The sequence below is a fragment of the Blastomyces dermatitidis genome (assembly GCF_000003525.1).
Source record: "Blastomyces dermatitidis ER-3 genomic scaffold supercont1.7, whole genome shotgun sequence".
Lineage (NCBI taxonomy): Eukaryota > Fungi > Ascomycota > Eurotiomycetes > Onygenales > Ajellomycetaceae > Blastomyces > Blastomyces dermatitidis.
Genome location: NW_025544780.1, coordinates 1,193,973 through 1,203,184, shown reverse-complemented (window position 1 = coordinate 1,203,184; position 9,212 = coordinate 1,193,973).

Sequence of the window (9,212 nt, the reverse complement as noted above, 5' to 3'; positions counted from 1 at the left end):
GTTGTGTGAGAAGAATTGAATAATTTAGAATAAAATTGAATAGTTTTAATCAATTTCTCTGCAAAAAATTGATTTATTTTTTATCAGTTTTTCTCTCAAAAACTGTCATATTATCTGATTTATTATCAATTGATATCATACTTTTCCTCACTGTATCCCAAGAAAGAGATTGTAAAGATTTTATTGATTTATCTCAAAAATCAATTTTAGTTTATTAGATTCTCTTCAAAAATCTAACCTAGTTACTGAACTAGTGTGAAAAAAATCAGGTGTTTTATACACAAAAGTCTTTTATTCTTCTTTTGAAACAGTCTGACCAACTTTTCAATTGAAAACAGACTTAGAAATATCTCAATTGAAACAGTCTGACCAACTTTTCATTGAGTGAAAACAATGAGTTCAAAAATACACTCAGTTGATGTGGAAAAAGATGCTTTCTCAAATGCTATTCCTGAGATTGAAATTCTGAAGAGAAGAAAGAAAGAAGAAATAGAGAAACACCAAGTTCTTGAAATACAGAAACTTGAAAAAGTAAGCAAGATTCTTGAAAAGCAGTGTCTGAGTGAGATAAATGAAGAAGTTCTGTTAATTCTTCATGCTCAGACTAGACAACTACAGAAGATGATCAAGTTCAAACTTAGAATCTCAAACACAGTTTAAAAAACCTTGAAAATTTCTAGTACAATCACTGACTCTTTATCTTGCTCTTCTTCTTTCTTTTTTTCTACTTCTTCTTCTTCTTTGAATCAGAAGAAAACATATGCTCAAGCAGCTGAATCTGCTATCTCTAAACCTGCTGTCTCAAAGTCTGCTCAAAATCCTGAGAAAACTGAGAAGAATACTGCTCATGCCTCTATTCATAGAAAAGTGAAAAAGAAAATACAAAAAGAGAAAAACTTCCAAATCTTCAGAAATAGAAGACTTATTCTCAAAATCTCAAATCAGGACATTCTGCAAAGAAACAAGCTAAACTTAAATCTCATTTTCAGAATCAGAAATGAAATTAATCAGCAGTTCTTTTCTCAGTTCATGACTGATATTAAAGTTCAAAAACCAGGTATAGCTTCAATTGAGTCATCATTCTTTGAAAACTCCATCATTCTGACTACACTGTCTGAATTCAGTGCTGAATTCCTTATTCAGAATGAGAATCTCTGAAAGTCAGCAGTAGAATCTTTGCTAAACACAACAATTCTATCTGAAAGAGATGAAAAGTGAGACAAATTCATTCTTCATAATATTTCAGTTGAAATTTTTGACTGTGAAGAAGGAATGCTACTTCTCAAAAATGAATTGAAAGAATACAACTCTATTCAACTAAGAAAGAAGCCTGTATAACTAAATTCAATTAAGTTCAGACAAAGCAGAAGAAATGTCTCTGTTCTAGTATATACAAAAACACTTAAACAGTCAAAGATCTCTGAAGTAAGAGTAACAGGTTTGAAAATGAGAGTTCATGAATACAAAGACTCAAGAATGAATCTCAAAGCTCAAACACAGTGTTCAAACTGTGAAAGATATGAACACTTTACAATCTCATGTTTTAGAGACTCAAAATGTGCATTCTGTGTCAGAGATCACAAAACTAGTGAGCATAAATGTGAAACATGCTTAAAAAGAGGTGAAATTTGTCAACATACTTTACTTAAGTGCTCTAATTGCAAAGAAAAACATGCATCTAGCTCAAAAGAATATATGTTTACTTCTAGAACTCAAAAGAACTGGAGAAAAGATGAAGCTCAAAGTCAATCTAGAACTGAAGAGAAGAGTCAAGTCAGTAAACTCATAACTGCAAGCTTAAAAAGAAGAAACTCTTAACTATCTAAGTCTTTAAACTTCAATTCTTCAGCTAAATGTAAACAGAACTTGAATTCTCAAACTTCTGTTAAGATTAGAGAATTGAGAAATGACTCTGATGATAAACTAGATATAATGTAAGCAGTTGAGATTTCTACTTTTCAGAACAGTTATAATCTACTATCTGATGATAGTGATTAGATTCTACTCTACTCTCTTTTAGTATGAATATACAACAAAAACAACAAAAAAAGTTTAAAAACTCTTCAAAAATCACATTTATTCAAAATAATGTAAATAGAAACTCAAATTGTATTTATTCTTGTCTTCAAATTGCATTTGAATAAAAAGTTGATTTTATACTGCTTCAGGAGCCGAATTTTGATGCTGAGCAAAAATATGTCATTTCTCATTCAAGCTACTACTGCTTTTTACCTCAAAAGTCTGAGATAAAGTCAAGAGTAGTGATCTATGAAAGAAAGAGATCAAGATATCAATTTAATCTAAGATTTAATATCATGTCTGACCCTGATATTCTAGTGGGTGATATTATAGATAAAGAAAATGAGTTTGATACTATACAGCTTATAAATATCTATAATGAAAAGTCATTGAAGAAAAATAACAATATCTGAATAATTGATAGAGAATTTCTGAACATAACTCCATCAAGAAACTCTATAATTGCAGGAGATTTCAATACACATCATCTCTGATGAAATTCAGAATGCAAGAGAGCAGTGAGAGCTGATAATCTGATTGAATAAATCTTTAAGCATTCAATAGATTTGGTTAATAAGTCTGATCAACAAACATTCTTTAGAAAAGGTATGAAACAGAAGTCTATTATAGATCTAATCTTCATGTCACAAAATCTAATGAAAAGAAGACTTGTAAACTGGTTTATTAATTCAAATGACACATCAGAATCAGGTCATGAGATTATTCAATTTCATATTAAACTGAGTGAAAAACAAATGAGTGAAAATCCTCTTCTCTCTAATCAGTATAACTTTGAAAAAGCTGATTGAAAAGCAGTTGAAGAAAGTATAAAACTGTTAAAATCTGAAAGACAGAATGAGCTATATTGAAATTCTGATCAAGATATCTCAAATGAAATGCTTGAGAATAGAGTGAAGCTTATTACATCTATTATTCTAATAAGTATTAGAGATAATATTCCAAAAAGAAAATCTTCTGAGTATTCAAAATCTTGATGAAATGAGAATATCTCATCTAAAAGAAAAGAATTAACTACTGCTAGAAGAGATTAAAAGAATGATGTAATATCTGATGAAGAGTTCAAAGCTGTCAGAAATGAATATTTTTCAGATATCAAAAGAGCTAAAACAGACTGCTGAAATAAATTTCTTGAAGAAGCACAAGAGAAGGAAGTTTTTAAAGCTTTTAACTATACTAAAACAAGAAGTGTAGCAAAACTTCCAGCCTTAGAATATGAGTTTCAGAATAAATTATATACAGCAAACTCTTTTGAGGAAAAATGTCAAGCTTTCATGAGAATTCTCTTTCAGAACTCACCAGATTCAGAGTCAGATTCAGAGAAAGAGAATATATCACTTCTCAACTACATTGATGAAAATGACTGAGAATGGCCTGATCTTACACAAGATGAATTAGAGTCAGCTATCTTCTCAAGTTCTGTTAAAACTGCTGCAGATCCTGATTCAATTAATCACTTGATTATTCAAAATACATATTTCTACTTAAAGAATGAATATTTTGAGCTCTTTTTCAATCTCTTGAAAAATGGATATCATTCTGAATACTGAAGAGAAGTCACTGAAGTGATTCTTACAAAACCTAATAGAAAAACTTCAATTTCTAAGTCATATAGAGTAATATCTCTATTGAACTGTTTAGAAAAGGTTTTAGAAAAGATAATAACTACTCAACTATCTTTTATAAGCTCTATAGATGATTCTCTTTTATTCAGTGAATAAATGAGAGATAGAAAACAGTGTTCTGCAATTGACACTGTTCTCTCAGTTATTCATAATATTCAAATAGCAAAGCATGAGAATCTGGTCTCAACTGCAGTTTTTATTGATATAAAAGAAGCATTTGATCATGTTTCAAAGTCAAAGTTAATTCAGATATTAAAGATATTAAAACTGCCACTTTCTCTAATAAAATGAGTTAACTGTTTTATATCTAAAAGAATTATACAACTCTTCTTTAATGGAATGAAATAAGACAAGACTGAGATAAAAATAGAAGTATCACAGAGATCTTCAATCTCACTCATTTTATTTACAATATACACTGTATATCTATTCAAAAATAGAAATATGAGAATAGTGCAATCTCTGAGTTATGTGAATGATATGGATCTAGTCTACAGCTCAAAAACTATCAAAGAGAATTTGAAAGTAATTGAAGAAGCTGCAAAGAAAATCTTTGTTAGAGCAGATATCAATTAAATTCAATTTAATATGAATAAAACTGAGTTAATTCATTTCTTTTCTAGATTCAATGAGAAAGAACTATCTCTAACCCTTTTAAATAGAGAGATTAAACCCAGTGTAAATGTCAAATGATTAGAAGTATGATTAAACTCTAAGTTGAATTTTAAATATCACATTCAACAAAGAACTGTCAAGGCAGAAAGACTATTGAACAACATAATCAGACTATCAAATATAGAGAGAGGTCTATTCTTCCAGGCTATGAGACAGTTATATATAGCCTGTATTATATCAGTAGCTGATTATGAAGTTCAAGTTTGATGAAATAATCAAGGGAATTTCACTGAACTCTTTCAAAGTCTGTAAAACAGAGTCTTGAGAAGAATTCTGAAAGCATTCAAATCATCTTCTATTAAAGCAATGAAAATTGAAGCTTCAATTCCTTCTTCTGTTATTAGATTTGAAAAACCCTGTATGAACTATGCTCTGAGAGTTGTAAAGATGAGCTTAAATCATATAATCAGAGAAAGAGTCTCTTCTTCATTTTCATTAATTAACTCTGGAAATGAACTGAATTAGAATAGATTTCTTGATTGAAATGAAAATAATTCTTCAAAGAAAATGCCTTCTCAACTTTACAGACTATGCTCTCTGATTAAAAATTAATTTTCTTCTTTAAATATTGAAAAAGTTGATCATGAGAAGTTATCTCTCTGGAGAGAAAAGCTTGAATCTCTTATAGACTTATAAATAAGTGAACTATCAAAAGAGAAAGAATATGAACAGTATTTGAAGAGAATTTCTACAATCAATATAAAAGACTCTATTCTGATTTATTCAGATGACTCAAAAAATGAGAACTTGAATAGATTAGATGCAGACATTGCTTATACTGAAGATAATATTAATTTTATCTTAGATTTCTGAAATCTAGACTCTGAATGTGAAGTCTTTGATGCTGAACTATTTGCAATAGTGAAAGCTTTCAAACTCATTGAAATAAAATCTTATAAAAGAGGAAATTGTTTGAAAGAGATATGAATATTCTCTGATAGTCAAGCTGCTTTAAAAAGACTTAGAAATAGTCAGATTTATAATGATCAAATGAATCTTGAACTGATCTTAAACTCTGTTTTGAAAATTCAAAAGAGAAGAATATCAAAGCTGATAATTCATCTGCACTGAGTTCCTGCTCATATGAATATTCATGGCAATGAATTGACTGATTCAGCTGTAAAAAAGAGTGCAGAATTAAGCAGATCTCTTCAAAAAATTGTGTCCTGGTCTTTTATAAAGAGAAAAATAAAAGAATCTTATTTAGATAAGTGAAATGAAAGCTGGCAGAAACAAAAGAAGAGTATACATTATTCAAGATTTGAAACAAAACTCAAGTGGAAATCTTGTTCAATTAAATATAAAAAGAAAATATTCTCATCTATAATACAGCTGAAACTAGGACATGACTATTTCAAATCTTATATACAAAGATTTGATGATAGATTTGACTCAATAGAATGCTCATTCTGCAATACAAATGAGAATTCTGAGTATATTATAATGCACTGTGTATTATACAATAGTCTCAGAGCAAGATTGAAAGAGAAGTATGATCTAAATTAATTAAATATGAGATTCTTATTCTCAACTGAGACAGGAATTAAATACTTAATAGACTTTCTATCAGAAACTCAAGCAGCTACAAGAAAATGACTAAATTCAGAATTATCTGAATATGAAGAGGAGGAAATTAATCAGATATAGTCTGTTAAAACAGCTATACACTCTCTTTTAATAATTTGTTTTATTATAGTCTCTCTTTACTTTATCTTTTTCTTTATCTTTTTCTTTCAATTTCTTTCTATCTATCTATTTAATGTGTCTATCTTTGAGACTGTGTTCTTTTTCTCTTTTCTTTTGTCATGATATTGTCAAATGATTTCAAAGTATCAAAAGATGTTAAAACACTGTAATTTATAAACAGTTTTTGTATTCTGAGCTGGAATTTTCTGATTTTGCATATCTGAAATTGATGAATGTATAATAGTTAACTTTACAGACATAGAAAAAACCCTGAGAACTAAAGTTCTCAGGTAGATATCATAGTCTCTGACTGCATACATCTATAATTGAAGAATAATAATAATAATTTAATATATCTATCTTTAAGACTTTGTTCTCTTTTCTTTTATTATGTTATTTCTGAATGATTTCAAAGTATCAGAAGATGTTAAAATACTGTAATTTATAACTAGTTTTTATATTCTGAGCTGGAATTTTCTGATTTTGCATATCTGAAATTGACAAATGAATAACTAATAGTTAGCTTTGTAGATATTAGAAAAACCCTGAGAACTAAAAGTTTTCAGGTAGATGTCATAGTCTCTGACTGCATACATCTCTCTATATATTAAAGAAAAACTAACTTTTCCGTGTAAAAAACGCTGTAACGTGACCTCACATGACATCACATGCATCTCATCAAAAATCCATGGATATGTAGTGGCGCCTGTCAATTGCATTACTCTATCTACCTTCTATCATCACCACCGCCTTTAACGCCCCGTAGCATTCTCTATTACTTTCACTTCATACCTCTACCTTCATCTTATCACTCACTCTTATCATCTCTATCACCTCTACCACCTCTATCATCTCTATCACTTCTATCACCTCTATCACTTCTATCACCTCTATCACCTTTATTATCACTGTCTCTATCACCTCACAGCTCTCTCTATCACTTTCACTTTATATCTCTACTCTACTCTCATCTTATCACTCACTCTCTTATCATCTCTATCACCTCTATCACCTCTACACTTCTTTCACTCTGACTCTCTCTTATCACCTCTTATCACCTCTTATCATCTCTATTACTTCTACTACCTCTATCACTTCTATCACCTCTATCACCTCTATTATCATCACTGTCTCTACTGTCTCACAGCACTCTCTATCACTTTCACTCTCTATCTCTACTCTTATCTTATCATTCTATCTCTCTCTTAGTATCTCTATCATCTCTTTCATTTCTATCATCTCTATCATCTCTCTTTATCACCTTTTTCACTCTCTAGTCTCTCTATTATTATTATTATCTCTACTACTCTACAGTCTCTTTTATCACTTTTACTATCTCTACTTCTCTCTTACTATCTCTGTCATATTTTAATCTCTGTATTTATAGTATATACTGCTAAATACTCTGTAATAAAATCTCATGTAATATTATATACATCTCTTTGAATTCATAAATAAAATTGAATAGCTAACTCTGTAGTCTGTACAGCTCTGATTAATCTGATAATAATAATAGAGATAATACAGAGTGAAAGAGAGTAGTAGAAGAAGTAGAGATAATAATAATAATAATAATAAGAGAGTAGAGAGTGAAAGAGATGAAAAGAATGATAATAGTAAGTAGAGATAGAGAATAAAAGTGATAAAGAAGATTGTGAGATGATAGAGATGATAATAATAATAAAGAGAAATTACAGAGTGATAGAGACAGTAGTGATGATAGAGAAAGTAGAGAATGAAAGAAGTGAAAGAGATGAAAGAGATGAAAGAAGTGAAAGAAATGAAAGAGATGAAAAAGATGATAAGAAGTGATAAGAGAGAGATAGAGAGTGATTCAGAAAGAGAATAAAAGTGATAGAGAGATAGCAGAGTGATAGAGATAATAATAATAGTAGAGAAAGTAGAGAGTGAAAGAAGTGAAAGAGGTGAAAGAAATGAAAGAGATGAAAGAACTGAAAGAGATAATAAGAGGTAATAAGAGAGAGATAGAGAGTGATCTGAGAGAAAAGTGAAAGTGATAGAGAGATAACAAGACAGTAGAGACGGTGATGATAATAGAGAAGATAAAGAATAAGAGATGAAAGAGATAGAAGAGATGATAGAAGTAATACAGAGTGATACAGAGTGAAAAAGAGTAATAGAGAAAGAGAGTGATAGAAGCAGTAGAGAGAGTAATAATAGAAGTGATAGAGATGATAATAATGATAGAGAAAGTAGAGAGTAAGAGATGAAAGAAGTAGTAAAGAGAGAGTAGAAAGTGATTGAAAATAAAAGTGAAAGTAATAGAGAGAGCTGTGTAAGTAGAAAAGTAAGTATAAGTAAGCATTTAATACTTATCTATAATGAAAGAATAATCTCTCTATATATTATAGAAAAACTAACTTTTTCAAGTAAAATGTTCTGTAATATAATCTCATATAACATTACATGCACTTCATTAAAAATTCATGAATATATAGTAATATCTATCAATTGTATCACTCTATCTACTCTCTATTATTATCACTATCTTTAATATTCTATAATACTCTCTATTACTTTCACTTCATATCTCTATCTCTATCTTATTACTTACTTTTATTATCTCTATCATCTCTATTATCTCTACTCTCTCTATTATTATCACTGTCTCTACTGTCTTATAATACTCTCTATTACTTTTACTCTCTATCTTTATTCTTATCTTATTATTCTATTTCTCTCTTATTATCTCTATTATCTCTCTTACTTCTATTATCTCTATTATCTCTCTCTGTCATCTTTTTCACTCTCTAATCTCTCTATTATTATTATTATCTCTACTACTCTACAGTCTCTTCTATTACTTTTACTATCTCTACTTCTCTCTTACTATCTTTATCATATTTTAATCTCTATATTTATAGTATATACTGCTAAATACTCTGTAATAAAATCTCATGTGATGTCATATATATCTCTTTGAATTCATGAATGAGATTGAATAGCTGACTCTGCAATCTGTACAGCTCTGATTAATCTGATAATAGTGATAGAGATGATACAGAGTGAAAGAGAGTAGTAGAAGAAGTAGAGATGATGATAATGATGATGATGAGAGAGTAGAGAGTGAAAGAGATGAAAAGGGTGATAACAGTGAGTAGAGATAGAGAATGAAAGTGATAAAGAAGCCTCAAACCCATAGAAGATGATGATCGTGATAGAGGGGGA